At 42.9% G+C, this 17,322-nt stretch overlaps 1 long non-coding RNA gene across 2 annotated transcripts in view; it reads left to right on the forward strand.

Annotated features, from left to right (window-relative positions):
* The first annotated feature begins 1,584 nt into the window (after positions 1-1,584).
* Positions 1,585-17,322, forward strand: part of LOC102008990 — a 55,749-nt gene continuing 40,011 nt past the window's right edge. For both annotated transcript variants that reach the window (XR_001232252.1, XR_264912.1), the window contains exon 1: positions 1,585-1,671. This is a non-coding gene — a long non-coding RNA (uncharacterized LOC102008990). The remainder of the gene's footprint in view (positions 1,672-17,322) is intronic.

The following is a 17,322-nucleotide window of genomic DNA, read 5'->3' on the forward strand; positions in this document are numbered from 1 at the left end:
TTCCTCCTCACTTGGAACACCTATCCCATCCTTCCTGCCACTTTGTGAAACAGTGCTGCAAGTCCTCTCTCATGGCGTGTTATTAGTTGCTCTGTCCTGGCTGCCTCAATGTCTTAAATTTATCCAAAACTTTTACCTTGCATGATCACTTTGATTTTGAGGAAGAGCCAAAAATCACAAGATGTGAAATCTGATTGAAAAGACCACTCTGTAATGTTTTGTTTTGAGACAGGGTCTTTCTATGCAGTTCAGGCTATCCTTGGACTCACTATTGTAGCCCAGGCTGACTTTGAACTCACGGCGATACTCTTGACTCAGTCTCCCTGAGTGCTGGGATGACAGGCTCGTGCCACCACATCTGGTTCACTCTGTAATGTTTTTATGAGTCTGTTTCTGTCAGATGGAGCTAGGCAGCACCACTCACTGTATTTGCGGATCGCCTCTCACAAGCATACTCATTAAAGAGGGCTTCTAGAATTGCATCAGAACATGAACGGCAAGAGTGATGGAATACATGTGTTTATTTATTTATTTATTTTCCGGTACCGGGAATTGAACTTGCGACCTCATGCTGGCCAGGCAAGCACTGTGCCGCTGAGCTAAGTCCCCAGCCCCCGTAAGTGTGTTTAAATTGAGGCTATTTTGAGGGGGATTAGTAGAAATATATCTCTTATTGTAATAATTAAAAAATTTATTTGGATACTGTCCATATATCCTCTGCATTTTTAGATCATCCTTCATGAATTCTATTATTAACTTTTTGTCCTATTTGATTCATAACAAGTCCAGGCATCTAATCATCTTCTTTTATACCCTCCAATCCATTCATATTGTTATTTTTAATGCATTTAAAAATATGTGGCAGGGCATGATGAATGCCTTTACCATCCACGGTCAAGATAGAGCCTCAGTGACTTCAGAGCCCTTCTCCTTCAACACAGAAGTCTTCCCTGGAAGTCTCAGGAGACATTCTGTGCATGGGTCTAGAAGATTCTGGCCATTTGTGGAAAGTGTGTTAAAAAACAATGAGTGAAGGGCTGGGGATTTAGCTCAGCAGCAAAAGCGCCTGCCTGGCAAGCGCAAGGTCGTGAGTTCGGTTCCCGGTACCGGAGAAAAAACAAAACAAAACAAACAAACAAACAAAAAAACAGTGAGTGAAAATATACACAATTACACATTGTGATCAAAATCACAATGGAAAAACAATAATAGAAAAATAATAGGAAAAACAATAATAGGACACCACTGAGAGAGTTTCTTTCTCCGTACTACCACCAGGATGACAGCCGGGAACAGAGCCTGGATCATGCCACTGGCTTGTGTGGCCTGTGGACTGGAGCCCAGTGCCACTAACATGCCATGGTTATACTTTCATAGCATGGCTCGACAAAGCTTATATCCACTCAAGAATTATTTATTGGCTCCCTACAATGTACTGGGTATACTGGGGTCAGTGTTGTACATTTTAGAATAAGCATATCACAGTCCCTCCTCTTGCACAGTTGTGGTCAGGTTGCTATGACCACATAAATGGTCATAGCATTATGACCACTAAATGCTATGTGGGCCTGAAGCAAGAGCCACCCATGCTATGGGCCATTCAGACTTTGACTAGTGGATGGTGAAGAGCTTTGGAAGCCAGTTTACAGAGATTGCCTAATGGCAAAGAAGGTAAGATGTTAGTTCTGTAAGGAAGGAGGAAGCCCTGACCCAGTGAGAAACACAAGAGAAAAGATAGGTTGGAGGTAGACAGGAGTGAGAAAAATTTCAAGCATCAAAGAAACTAGGAGTGTGGGGTGGTAATGCAGGTAGTAAAGCCCATACCCCTGACAATGAGGATGGGGAGAGAGGGGATCAATCTAGAGACAGCTTAGGAGGTAAGGTCTGCAACATTTAAAGACGAGTGGGTGATCACAGTGGTCAAGAAACAGGGAGAGGGAAGAATGAATGCTGAATTTCTGGTTCCGGTGGGTGGGTGAATGGTGCACCCAGTCATTAAGACGGGAAGCATTAAGAAAGGAAGACACGTGTGAATCTCATTTTAGAAGTGAAGTCTGAAGTGCCTGTAGATGTCCAGGTGGAGGTTCCCGTGGCATGCTGGATGTACAAAGTGGAAGCTCAAGAGAGGCTGTGGACATCTAAACAGCTGCTATTTGAAACAATAGAACAGAATACCACAACACCTCAAATTTATCCCACACGAAGCATGAAGGAGCCGGGGTGTTCTCATACCAGCTCTCCTTAGTCATTGATTGAAAGCCTCCAGGAAGGGGAGCGTGCCGCATGTAAGTGGCCTGCCTTTATACTCACACAGCAAGGACTCACATAGTAAGTTCCAGTGCTTTGATTTTTTTAAGCTGGCTTGGTCAGAACCAAATCTACTGATTTTGATTTTAGTGATCCATCCCTGCATTCCCCTCCCCTCCATTCTCAGTGGCACCCTCTCTGTCCACTTGTGGACCCAATCATGCGTTCCTAACCCCACCAAGAGTTATAAGCCTCGCAGTGCCAGGCAGAACCAGGTACTATCTCTGTAGGACTTGTGGGCTGTGCCTATACACATCCTCAAGGAACCTCAGCCTCCCTTGCTTCCAGTTGCTTCCACTTCCTAACGGGGGAGTTGTGTGTAGGCTAGAGGAAGACTTGGAGGGTAATAGAGTCAGAATGACTCTCTTGTGGGCCCTGGGGGTAGAATGACATGGTTTTGAGATGATGTGGAAATGATCCCTCTCCAAGTGCACAGGGAAAACTATAAAGAACTCCCTGCCTGTATTTGCAAAAGGAAAACTCATGTTTCCTATGGCCTTTAACTCCTAATCTTTACTGGTTACAAGAGGGTATTCCAGGCAGTAGAGTGCTCAATAAATATTATATTGTTTGCTAATGGCAATGCTATTTGGGGCGATATTTCCTTGTGCATGTGCTAGCCTGGTTTAACAAATCTGAGGTGTGTAGTTTCACTTTTCATTGTGTTGGTTGAGATGTCTCAGGGGTACCTTCAGCAGGGGCCAAGAAACTGCTCAGAAATGTACAAGTAAATGAGTCTGCTGGATGTGTTAATAGTTTTTGTCTGTGCAGATTTTTCCTCTGTTGCAGGAATGTGACAAATACCGTGGGGCTGTGCTATGCTAAGTAAGTGTTTGTGGGCATTCTGACTGTGAAGATATGCAGTGTTGGGGGGCCAGCAAGAGCATTGTTCTGCATAGGTGACTGCCGCTTTGCACATCTTTGAATGCACTTATGCTCCATCAGACCTAAATCATCCCTCACCCAAAGTTAGCTTCTTAGAAATGGTTTAGATGGGTAAATGACAGAGGTTATGGGTATCTGTGGTGGTTGATGGTGTCAACTTGAGAAGTTTAATTAAGAGGTGCTTAACTAAACTGGCTCAGCAATTCCACACCCTGGGGTGTGGAAGACCCACCCTAGGGCAGCTCCTCCCCTGGATAGTATAAAGGGGAAATGGGGAAGGACGGATCAACTTTTATTTCTTCAGAGGAGCTCCAATCTTTGATTACACCTTGGACATCATCTCCCGGTTTCCAGCGCAGACTCTTTAGCTTCTGGTATAGATCCGTCAGACTTCTGGTATACACTTCTGGTGTAGACTCTTCAGCCTTCCATTGCAAACCCATTGGCTTCCTGCCATGGGCTCGCCTGGGACACTGCAGAGAGCTCCAGACTTTGGACTGAATCCTTTGGTCTGCAGTGTGCAGACGCCCTCTGCATACTTCCTCATCCAACTCTGTGTGTGGCCACTGCAAGCCAGTCTTGTAAATTCTTCTGCATTTGTATATCTTGCGTTATATCTGTTTCTCTAGTAAAACACTGACTGATACAGTACCTTTTTTCTACATTCCATTTCTGACAGACCTGAGTAGAAGTCCTCAGTGATTTTATCCTTCAGGTATAAAGACCTGGGACTCATGAGCATGGCCTACTAGGAGCCCAAGCTGACTTGACCTTGAAGCGTGTTTCTGCCACTAGCTTTTCTCTGTCAAATTTAGCTTCCTCATCTAAAACACAGGGTTTGTAAGTGCTCAGTACTCGGTTAGGCCCTCCCTCCTTCCATGTCTCTTTCCTCTTTACTTCTCTTTTCCTTTTCCTACATATGGAGACTTTCCCCCTTTTTGAAATCATGTTTATGAACTTCCAAATGAATGTGGAGGAAAATTCATCTTAGAACAAAAATAGGAAAAAAGTTCCCAGCTATGTTCACCCCAAATCTTCCTACTCCGACATCATTTTGCTTGTCCTACTGTAGTCCAGTTTCATCAATAATTATCTACATTTCCACTCCATAACTCTTCGGTTCAGAGTTGTTCTGTAGCATTCTGCACCCTGGCTTCTGTGCCTACTACTTCACCTAAAGTGCTTTCATTAAAGTGGAAATATTCTCCCAGTGAAATTATTTCCTGTAAATCAATTAACCACCTTCTGGCATCTACCAGGGCAATTTGGTGTAGATAATGTTTTTAATTTCATCCTAGGTTTTTATTTGCTAGTCCACTTCTTAGAAGGAAACATATTTTTAGTGGATGTTTCAGTGAAATTTAGGTAAATATTTTGTCTCAGCTGGGCCCCTAGTTATTGTTTTGTAAGATGAACCCCTGGGAGGATTTACCCATGATGAAGGGAGAATTACGTGCTTCCACATGTGAATGTGCTCTTTACATAAAAGGTAAAATAGTTTATTAAGGGAGCTAAGCACAGATACTGTAACATTAGCACCCACATATTTTAGTAAAACAATAAATTTAAAACAAATTACAAAGGAAAACACCATTTTGTAGAATAATGAGTTGTTTGCACTGATCCTTTAGCATTCTCCCTCATTGTTTAGTTTAGTCCAGGCTTTCAATCTGGAGTAATTATGAACTGTGAATGTTTCTTTCAACTGTTGCAGAGTATTTATGCTTCTTGGTGAAAGTTTTGCTTGGGTATACAAACATTTGCCTCTGTAGAGGCAAGACTTTTTGTACAGTGAAAGATCAGGAGGAGAAAGTGACTTGAATTCTCTGAGTAATCTGGTTGACTTCAGCTCTCCTTGGCTCTACCAAACATAAAAGCCCTAATTACTTTCTTATAGCATCTGGAGCAATGCCCTTAGTTTTCTCTTAAACTGCTGTTCTTAGTCATGCTTTGGCTGAAAACTAAATTAATTTTTTATTGAGATAATGTGAACAGCATTGTTCAAAGATAGAATGAGCTCAAAAGGACAAGATGCAGTTCCTCTCTGTGTACGCTGGACCCACTCTCAGAGCTAAACTTTTTATTGTTTTTGTTGTTCCTTTGGGCATTCCCCTCCATATATGGGGATATATTTGTTCCACTGCTCTGGACTTGTGGGATTCAGGCTTCACTGACGGAGTCCTCTGCAGGAAGAGGAAGTCTCAGCTCCCCTGCAGTCCCACTCAGCAGGTGCATTCCTCACCCATAATGGGCCACTCTTCTTGGTCAAAATGCTTGAATCTTGACTACTTCGTAACATGTAATTGTACCATAATTTTTAGGTAAAACATAATTCACTATTTGTAATAGCTAAGGCCCATGACATATTATAAATATTTTCCCTCCATTGTAGAATTTTTGTTTTATTCACTTGTTTGATTGGTTGGGTGGCTGATTTTTAAAATATATTTTATCACTAAATCTTTTCTAGTTTCTCTTTCCAATTTTCTGAATATTTTCTTAATATAAACAAATTTAGCATTTGATTTTTATCATGTCAGAGACATTGCCTTTGGAGCCTTTTAATTGGACTTACCAGGCTAGTTATGCAAGGTAGTACGATTTTGCTAAAATTTAGAGTTATTGTTTTTCTCCTAACAAATGGATAATGCTTTTTACCACCTGACTAAATAGCTTTCTCCTTTGACCTGAACATTTATTAATGAAATACTGATTTACTTAAAGTAGTAAAATATACAATATAATCAGAACTTTCATTAATTTGAAAACATTTCCTAAACATTCATCATGCACAAAACCTTGCTATCTAGCAATATTCTCGACATTTTGTCATCTGGTATGAAAAATTGGTCTGTAAAATAATAAGCAATGGGTCAAGGTAACACAAGTTGTTTTATTAATTTTTACATTACCACCCTCCATATATCGAGATACAAACAAATCTTCCTTCATGGAACGATGTGATAATCTTCTCAGATTTTGATGAGTTCACCATTGGGAAAGAAAGTATACTTTGTGCTGACTAAGGAACTTGCAGAGTGCATTATTTGCCATCACTTCCTCTTTGAAAGTCTTTAAAACAATGTCACCTCTCAGTGTGGCCCACTCTGGAAGGGCTGGGATTTTTGATTATTTTTATTATGAATAGATGCATTGACATGCACCGTATAACCTCAACTTTCCTAAACATAGTGTTTGTACTTATCATTTTGTTTGAAATCCTGTATCATTTTTATGCTCTTGCTTTGTTTTCTGTGATGTTGACATTTTGCTCTTTTTTTTTTTTACTACTCTCTTTAAAATAAAAAAGATTAACTTATCCCTATTTAAAAAAAATGACAGACAAGCTTTTCTTGTCTAGGAAAACACTGTATCAGGTGCAGGGCTTGTGACGCTGTGACGATCAGGCACCAGGACCCCTATGTGCTGCCTTTCCTTGTTCTTTCAGAAGCTGTTTTACTGCCCAAGATGTGACAAGGGCCTCAGGCACTATTTCCTCACTCTAACAATAGAGACAGAGGGCAAAGCCTGGTTAACTCTTCACTCTGGGGACACTTCTAGCAAAGTGTGTGCACTGCACTGGTTAAAGCTGGGGCATGTGGTTGTAATTAGTTACAAGGTGTGGTAGAAAATGCTTGGCCTTGTGCTTAGCAGCAATCATAGCTTCTAATTCTAAAGGAGAAAAGAGCAGATATAAGAAAAAAAGCAGTCAGGGACACTTACCTTTATCTAGCTATGACACCATACTTTTTGCAGTCTGGAAAGCACAGGATGATAAATAGGGTGTGGATAGTGACAGGGTAAGGGGGTTTCATGCCAAGGGCAAACTCTGCCATCAGATATCCTCTGATCTGTGGCTACCAGTCCTGTGCTGTGATCCACCCTATAATTTAACCAGTACTATTAAAATGCTTCTTAAGTCTAAAATATATCAATCGCATGTCAACGACTGATATCTGTTGGCTGTCATTTAAGTTTATGAGATGTGGTCTTACTTAGGTCAGATATCTCTGTTTGGTCTTCATAGGAACAGGAATGCTTTTCCCGGCCTACTCCCTTCCTGGGTGTTGAACTGTCACAGTGGTGTGGGACACGTGCAGTGGAACACAGTTTATTTACGCTCTTCCCTATGTAGGTGTTATATGGTGACCAGGGCAGGTAAGCTAAGAGGGACCCAAAAGCAATTCTTTTCTCAGGAGTTATCACTGAATTTAACAAGATACATTCCAGTTCATGGTGTTTATTTCTATTTAAAAACTCTTTTAGATAACAAATTAGAATACATATTTGAAGGGTATAACATATAATTTAAAGAAAAATCTATTATATGTAGTGAGATAATATAGAGAGAGATTCATACATTAAGTAAACTACTTGACTACATTTTCCTTGACATGAATCACTGCACATTGTATTTATTTCCCTGCTGGGGGTAGAACACAGGGACTTGCCCGTCCTAGGCAAGTATTTACCCCTGAACAACAGCTCTAGCCCTATGTTGTTTTAAATTCTACTTATACAGAGCACTAAAAGATCTTCTAATTTTAAATAGAATACAATTGCACCCACGTGAGTAGGGTCAGAGTCTCCTCCACAACGAGAAATGAGACTTGTGCGTTGTATGCGATGGGTTCCCGGGAAGTTTGAGGAAGTGCAGTGGAGAAACCTAAGCAGTAGCAGAGTTGAGGTTTAGTCACAAAGGCCTGAGTTCATCCCATCAGGATTCTGGAGGTGGGATGGTCCTTTTGGTATTTTCTCCTTGAGGCCTATAGACTCAGCCGAGGCCGCTGATTGGATAAGAGCAGGTCCTGGGGCGGGGCCTGACCTAGTCCAGGAACCTCTTTTCTGTGGTGGCTGAGAAGCCTCTAAGCTCTCAGTCCCTGACTTGAGGGCGGCATCTCACCCGCACACAGTAGCAAGTGTTCTCAGTTCCTATATCTTAGCCACACTCTTCTTGTATATTGTTATGTTTTGGGACAATTCTGAGTTAATCTACTCATTCTACAAGGATGAGTCATTCATTTTTATTAAGCACATGTCCGTGTCATATTGTTCAAACGCCTTTAGAAAGAGATCTGATGAGAAATCTCAACTGAAAATAGATAAAGGTGGTGAGTTATGTGTGACTGAATTTTTATTTATTTATTTATTTTGATACCAGGAATCGAACTCAGGACCTTGCACTTGCCAGGCAGGTGCTTATGCCACTGAGCTATATCCCCGGCGTGACTGAATTTTTATAATCTGTTACTGTCCAGTGGAAAACATGTTATTATACTCCTTTAAGGAGCGAACACTCAGAGGCTCCGTTCTACTAGAGAGAGCTTGCAGGTGGAATCAGATGAACCTGAATCTGAAACTTTGCTTCCACAGTTACTAGCTGGTGACTTTGGCCCTTCACAGACCCTCTCCTCGCTTCAATTTTCTGAAACATAAAACAAAGAGCTTCTTCCAAGTTCCTCTGGGACTCGAAGGCACCACTGGTAAGGAAGAAAGACAGCCAGTGCTGCTAGCAGAAGGACTCTAGAGCTGTTGCAGGCCTGAGCAATTTCCTGGTCCTCTGTCAGCAGAGTTCAGTTACCATCCAAGATTCCTTCCTAAGGCAGCTCTAACACTACTGGTGCCCTTGGGAGGTGACAGAATGTGACCTTGTGTCTCAGCCTCCCAGCACCAAACCCAGCAGTAAGAGAATCTTGATTCTCTGGCTGAATCTGAAGTAGGGAGCAAAGGGGACCTTAGAGGAGTCTGAACAGGTGCCCAAATCAGAGGTGTGACTTGGGAGCCTGAGTCCTGATCACATTTCAAGGCCTTGTGTAATAGGATTGCTATTCGCCCAGTGCACACCCACCCTGATGGTCTCTCCTGAGGGACCCCTCCCTCCGTGGTGTGGGGCAGAGGAGACTTTAGCGAAGACTCAGGGGCTGCCCACAGCGGACCTGCTGGAGGCTGTTCAGCTCCTGAGCTCAGTGCTCAGGACTCATCCCCTGGGTGGGGGCTGTCGCCATGCGCCTTGAGTCTCTGCCATCAGACTCTCTCACACGCACTCGCCTTCTTTTTCTTTCCATTTCTAATTGATGGAAAATATGCTTTGTTTGAAGTGAGAATCCCCCTGTGTCCATGAATGTCTTCCACTCCTGCAAATCACCGCAAAGGGAATAATAATTCACAGAGTGCAGACAGAAGGCAGCTTAGTGATCTCATAGAGGGGGCCACCGGGCAGAGCAGGGCACAGGGGACGCTGGGCACTTCGCAGGAGGAGGTCTGTGGCTGAGCTGTGCTTAGGGCAGAAAGGGATGACCTCACCCTTCAGCCTCCTGAGCTGTGGGGTGCACAGAAGGTGTGACAGATAGAAAAGGGGGGCTCAGTCCCAAGAGATGCGGGATCCATCAACCTGTCACCAAAACCAACAGGATATTTATGAACACCCCATAGATGAGTGAGAGGAAGCCTGTACGTGTTTTGACTCATTATTTAAAAATATCTTTGCAAGTAGAAAAATTGGCTACTTGAAGAACTGGCAGGGTTGACAACACAAAAATTCATTTGCTTGCAGAGTGATAGACATCTGAAGCTTTTTTCTGTGAAGTAGCACGCTCGTTTATTCACTCAAGTCTGAAACCTTGGTTATCACCAACTCCATGCTTTAGCTTTTATCGTGGCCAACAGGTGCCTGCTTCTCCCCCAGGTGCTGTGCTCACCTTCCCCACCCCCAGAAAAGGGGATCTTCCTGCTGCCTGAGGCTGATTTCTCCATTTAGCATGGTAACAGACTTTGTAGGATCTGGGCACAATGAAATTCTTAGTTGAGCATGTCAGCTGGTGGCCTACTGCCCAATCCACACTGGACAAGTAGGCCTGGCATGGGTGCACCCTGCATGCAGCAAGGTGCCCAGGGAGCAGAGAGGCCTTCTGTACGCAGCCTGCCCCAGTCAGAATCGACTGCTGCTGTGTCCTTCCCAGGGCGCAGTGACCAGGCCCCAGATCCACAGCCTCCTGCTGGGGTTTCTTTTATGGAAACCAGTGTGTCCCCCGGGCCCGGACTACATGGAGTCAGCATATGTGCCTTGAAGGTTCAAAAGAGGCTCTGCCTTCATAAGCTGCCTTTGCCTTATCGGGGCAGAAACAACATCCTTATATAGTTGTACTCTCTTGGGACAAAAGCAGAGGTGTGTAGAGATAAGAACGTTTTAAAGCAGGATGTGCGCAAACCATGCTATAGGCATCTATGGTTTATATACACTTAAGCACACAGTTATGCATGCACTCAAACCAGAGAACAATGTCATTGAAAAGTTATACTTCTCTGTATCTGTGGTTTCCACATCCGCAGAATCAATCAACTGTGGACAGAAAATATTTCAAAAAGAAACTGGATGGGAACTGAGCAAGTACAGACTTATTTTTCATATAATCATTCCCTGAGCAATACAGGAAGAAAACTATTCACATAGTGTTTACTTTGTATTAGGTGTTGTAAGTCATCTAGAGAGTATTTAAAATTTACAGGAGGATGTGTACCGGTTATATGTAGATAGTATGCAATTGTACATAAGGGATTTGAAACTCCATGGGTTTTGATGGCCTTGGGGATTCTGAAGCCAATTCTTTGGAGACATGGAGGGATGACTGTGTATAAAACACGGCTTCTGTGTGACATGGTACAGTTTTTTCGCCTTCAAAGTACAGCTGTGCACTGTAGAAATGCCATCCAAGGGAATTTGCTTTGCTAGGTTTAACTGTTTTATCTCTCCTCCCCTAAACATTGATTGGACCTTAATCTCCAATGCAACAGTACTGGGAGCTGGGCCTTGAGGAGACGATTAGATACCGAGGGTGGAGCCCTCATGCTTGGGATTAATGACCTTATCAAAGAGGCCTAGGGGAACCTGGGTATCCCTTCCAGCAACTCAGGACCCAGCAAAAATCCACCATGGGTGGGTCATGGGGCCATTGCCAGGTACCCAACTATGCTTAAACTTGATCTTGAACTTTCCAGGCTCTGGAAATGTGAGGAATAAATTTCTGCTGTTTACAAATAACCTACTTAAAATATTTTATTATAGCTCTTGGAATGGGCTAAGAGCACTGCCTAACTCATAAGTAATATCAAGTGCCTGAGATGTTTTGTTTTTATCTGCAAAGTAAGCATGTAAAAATTCTTCTTTTGTCAAAGTAGTTGTGACATCATAGTGGAGGTTGTTTAGAAAGTATACAAAGATAAAAGCCATGATGCTTATTAGGTCCTGAGACTATTGGAGCCACAGACTGGTTTAAAAGAGCAGATGTGTATTCCCTGAGTTCTGGAGATGGAGCCCAAGAAAAGGCTTCAGGGCCACACTCTCTCTGAAGCCGGAGGGGGAGTCCTGTGTGTCCCTCAGCTTCCAGTGGCCCCAGGCACACTCTCACTGGTGACAGCATCACGCATCTACCTTCACACAGTCATCTTCTCTCTGCATCTCTATCTCTTCTCTCCTCCTGTCCCTCACTTTATAAGCATCCCAGCCATGCTAGATTAGGCAACACTGTATTTCTTAGGACCTAATCTTAAGCAGTTGTACTTGAGGTTACTTATTTCCAAATAAAGTCACATTTTGGAGTACTGGAGGTCAGGCCAACACCTGTTATTTTGTAGGGGCGCAGTTCAAGCCATACACAATGTAAAAGTACAGTCATATAAGTTAAAAATTATGCTGTTTAATTTCTCCATCTCATTTATATAGCAGATATAACACTTGCTCTGTCTACCATATGAACTATAGATCAAAATTAAACAGAGGGGATGGGAGTCCTTGGGGACACTTTGCAAATAGGGTGGATACTATGATTCTGTTTGTCTTTTTGAGACAGGGTCTGGCTATGCAGTTCAGGCTGGCCTTGAGCTCACTTTGTAAGCCAGGCTGGTCTTCAACTCAGAACGATCCTCCTGCCTCAGCCTCCCGAGGGCTGGGATTACAGACATGTGCCACCACGCCCGGCATCCTGTGATTCTGAATGAGTCCCCATTACTGTGTCTGGATCTGGGTTGTGCCTTCTCAGGCACTTTGCTCTTTCTTCACTCAGTGGGAAAAGTGCTGACAGGGTCTGCAGTACACGCTAGAGCTGAGTTTCTTCTGAATGTTTCGACAGCCTCCTGTTTCTGAACACTGCAAGGCAGTGAGGTGGGGTGTGCTCTTCTGCCCCAGTGTAAAGTACATTGGGGGACAGCAGAGGACATGTGGAGGTGCCCCTTTAGTACTTTAGTTATGGACCAAGAAAGCAAGGTCCCAGGACGTAATCACTGGCTAGAATCTTCACCCTGCTAATCTCTTGGCCTTACATCATGAGCACTTGACTAGCCAGCCCCTTGTTCTGGTCCTTGAGAAGCAGGTGTTGGACAAATGAATTGGAGGTGCTTTGGGGTAGATACTCGGAAAACTCAAGCAGACAGCCCCCTTGACCTGGCCAACACCGAGGCCTGCCTCACTGCTCTTGGTAATAATCACTTTTCAGGAAACAATAATCTTGCACCCAGAGCCCTTCGCTATACTCCTTTCCAGATGGCCTCCAGCTCACCTTGCTGTCACGCCTAAGTTCTGTCGCTGCTTTAATTTGAGTTAAAGCATGGAACTGCTACATTAAACAAGCCAGAGGAAGACGTGCCAGAGACAGCCCACTCAGCTGATGAATGGGGCAGGACTTAGGAAGGCAGGGATTTCTGTCCAGATTTTTCCAAGGATTAGTGCTAACCTCCAGGGGAGAAAAGGCTCTTCAATAGCACATGGCATAGTGGGGAAAACCTGGTCTCAGATCCTGCCTCATCTGCTGAAGCAACTTGGTCCTTACCTTCTTTGATTTCCTCAGTCACGGGGCAGAGATTGCTCACTGCAGCAGAGCACAGCCGACAACGCAAGGGAGTAGATGAGATAAAGCGCCACTGGGAACTGGGAGGGTGCCGGGCACACGCACACTCGTGCGCATATGTGCACACATCCACACACCCACAAGTTCAATAGCCTGTGGAGAGACATGTGAAAAGCAAACTTACTCATTTAAAAATGGTAAAGTGAAAGCACTGTGTGTTGTTCTCACTTCCTTCTGCATCTCTACCTCCCTTATTCCTCTCTGTTCATCCCACCACTCTGCCATGAGTTGATCCTGTTCCCTTATGCAAATTTGCAACTGGGTGTTGGGTGAGCTTAGTACAAGAAAGGCTTTTCTGTGGCCAGAGCTGCTTGGAGATGAAGTGGGCTGCCTCACAAGATGCCCACTATTATAAGAGAGAGCCCGGATAACCACTTGGCAGAAATGTCCCTTTTTAATTATTTATTTGACAAATATTTGCTGTACAGTTGCTATATACCAGGCATTGTATAAAGCACCACAGAAACAAAAATAAATAAACTGGTGGGTCTGAAACTCTGGCTGGAGTCTTAGGTTGGAAATATATCTGGTGCCTGCACAGAGAGTGCTGTTTCTCGGTGCTGAGTTGCTTTTTATCCCTTCCCCCACATTCTACTCTGTTTATAGTTTAGTATAAGCATCCCTCCTTCTCAAAAGTCTTCTGTAAATTGCTTTGGTTTGAGCTGAGTGCCCTTTCTATGCGTTCCCCAAGTACCTCACTTCATCACCTCTGTTATGGTCCTGGGTATCCTGTGGATTCTTTGGAAGCTTCTGGAATAATTTTCACTAATCTTACTATCCCACCAGCTGGCTCAGTGTTAGGCATACAGGAGATAGACAGATAGCTCTTGTTATTGAATGTGAAGTGACCATAGTAAGAGATTATTTTGTACTTAGACAATGGCCAGGTTAGGAGATTATTTTCTTTTATGCTTATGGCTTCCCACCTAATTTTTTTTCCTCTTAAATATTTTCTGAAATTATATAATCTGTATATGATCCTTGGAGATCTGAAAAATTTAACATAAAGGGAAAAAAGATACACAACTATCTTTGCAATCGCATCACCCAAATGAACTGATAACATATCCTTCTGTGAGTGTTTTTAAGAATGTATTTGAAAATCTGCTGCTGTGTTCTGTAATAGAGCAACCCCCTGCAAAATCGGTTAACACAATGAAATTGTATTTTTCCCTCGGGTACATGTTTTTTACTAGAGAGTGCCTGTCCTCCCTGCGGTATTTAGAACACAGGGTTGTTGTTTTGTGCTCAGCTGTCTTTAACCTAGAACTTCCATGGTATGGGGCTGAGGGAAAAAGCCTTGAGGATATTGAAGAAAACATTTTATAGGTGGACCTGAAAGTAGCCACAAATCTTCCTTTCCTAGTCTGTGGTCTAGCATTTAGTAGCAGTTAGCAGCATATGTCTTAAGTTCATAACATGGTCATAATTAACTTCAAGAAAAACAGGAATAAAAATATGATCAAAGATTCAGTGAGTGTTTAAATTTAACAATTTCTATTTCAGTAAGACACTTTGGCATTAACCCACCTCGCAATACTCTTCCTTTGCTCCAGCCACACTACTTTTCTGAAGCAGTTCTGGAAACCTTCTTTCATGAGAGTCTTTAGTTATACTGTCACAGCTGCCTCAATGTCCTGAATTGATTCAAAAGACTTAGGTTTATGGTAATGTTGACGTTGAGAAAGACCTACAAGTTGCACAGTGCCAGATCTGGTGAATAAGGTGGATGAGGACACACTGTAATATTTTCATAAGCCTGCCTTTCCATTGGGTGGTACTTGGCAACCACATTCACTGTATTTTCTTTTTTTGTCTTTTTTTTTTTTTGAGAGAGGGTCTGGCTATGCAGTTCATGCTGGCCTTGAGCTCACTTTGTAGCCCAGGCTGGTCTCGAACTCCCAACAATGCTCCTGCCTCAGCCTCCTGAGTGCTGGGACTATAGGAGACTATATTTTTGATTACATATCTAAAAGACATTTGTATAGCATGGCTGAGCATCAAGAAGAAAAATGATACGGGTTTGATGACTTCTAGAAGCCCACTCCTAAGTTAAGATAATTAGCTATGTATATCACCAGATAATATTTTTATTAAAAATTATCATAAGCCTTTTCCCACATTCTTGCATAATCCTTCTAAATAGCAGATAGACGCTGTGCTTCTAATGCTATAGAGAGGTGTAGCAACTTGCCTGAACTTGTCCTTTAACCTGCGTTTTCTGACTTTTATAGAGCTTTTGTAGCAAGGTGCATTCACAGCTGTGAAAGGAAGACCTCCGTCATGATGGCAATCAGCAAAATAATTTAGACAGTATCTTAAAGCTTGATTGAGTATGATAGTACATGGCTCAGATATTTCAAAAAATAGAAAGAGAAAGAAAGAAACTAAGAAATTCTCAAGAAAAAATGTAATATGGATGAGGCTTGGTGGGGCGCAAGTGTTTAGAGAGCTCATCACTTAAAGTAAGTGGTTGGTTTGGCCCACGGCCACTGTTCTTTGAGTTAGCTTTGACCCTGAACAACTTAGTCGACTGGCCAGAGTGCAAGGCCATTCAGCCTCGCCCTGAGATTTATAAGGGGCTGGGACTGGCCTCTCCAGTTTGAATACGCTCATTGACTCTTGGAACCGAGAAAATGTTTTGTTAGGCTGACTATTTCTCTTTCTCACAATATCCCATTGAGCATCATGGGTTCCTGAGGTGTGAAAATAACTGGGAGAGTTTAGAATTCAGCTAATATCTATTTTCTGGACTCTGAGCCTGTATCAGGATTGTCGAAGCCAAAGACATGTTTGTCAATGCACAAAGCAAAATTTCAGGCTTCCTGTGTAATGAACTCTGGATGTGATATATGTATACTGAGTGCCCTGCTGTGACTAAGAGCTATCTAAAGAAGAGAAAAATATAGCGACCTCCTGAAGCATGTATAAATTGCTTTCTTAGACCCTATAAAATTTTAGCTAGCACCAAACATAGAACTTCATTCATCGTCCTACAAGTGAGGACTGCCAAGGGAAGCCAGCTCTTCCTGAGCAGAAAGTGGCAGCACTCCAGGATTGGCAGAAATCAAATGAATCATTTCCTGCTTTTAGTTTTAGATAAATAATCAGAAAAGATTGTCTAGATTATGATCCAAAAGACATTTTTCATGGCACTGGGAACCCAGAATCCTTACGCGTTTCGTGTGGAGTCACCCTATTTCTAATTACTTTATTGTGCAGGAGAGAAGAGATGGTAAATAAATCCACAAAATCCAAGCTAAATTTTCAATACAGACAAGATTTAGGAAACTTAGTGTGGTGAGGATATTAAGCATGTCTTTTTACTTTTCATAATCTGATGCTTTAGCATCTGAGCCTTGCTAACCCACGGGGCATTCTGTCTCCTGGGGTTGTCTGGTTCCTAGAGAGAGCTAACAACTTGCTTGGGGGCATGCTTTTCATATGCAGATCAACCAGTGCAGTTCCCACAGTGCCAACTATCTCCTCTATCTTCGGTTCTCACTCACCACCTGCCCTAATACCGCGAGGTCAGGGAACAGAAAGCTAGGGAGAGACCTTTTCCTGCAGTTCCCACTGCAATCATGCAAATCAGCCAACACCGAGGATGATTAGCCTGCCTCTGCCATTCCTGCCTGTGGAAACCACAGGAAGGTTCTTGCCCATGCTTGTCCAGCCCCATTGCCTCTTGAGTACCCTGGCGCTTGCTGGTGTAGTCCCTCTGCCGTGCCATGGGAATGGCCTTTCTTCTTGAGAATAGTAAATACGCCTGTGCCCTCAGTCACAGCTGTCTCCTGATCTGTTGGCCCTTACCATGCTGCATTTCTCCAGATGGCTCCTAACATTTCTTCAAATGCTCAGATTCTCAGCATATTCCTTTAGCCGGCAAGAGGCTATTTATTATACACATTTCCAAATGATGTGATTTCTTTTCACAAAACATTTACGTAGTATTTGATATCTGAAGGACACTGGGATAGGCATTCAGGACACAAAGGTAGATGAGAAAATTTAGTGTTTCTAAATGCAAAATACCACTCTCACATCACTGGTGCTATGCTGAGACCAGGAAATATGCCTTCTGACTCTCTTGAGAAGGCTGCTGTGTCCCCAAGGGCACTGAGATGTGCTCTTACTGAAAGACTGAACATAAACTCGGAAAACAAACAAAAAAATAGCATGAAATACACAGACTAGATACAGTGAAATGTTTCCCATACTGCCTTCCTAT

The sequence above is a fragment of the Chinchilla lanigera genome, unplaced genomic scaffold, assembly GCF_000276665.1.
Source record: "Chinchilla lanigera isolate Chin_1 unplaced genomic scaffold, ChiLan1.0 scaffold00148, whole genome shotgun sequence".
NCBI lineage: Eukaryota > Metazoa > Chordata > Mammalia > Rodentia > Chinchillidae > Chinchilla > Chinchilla lanigera.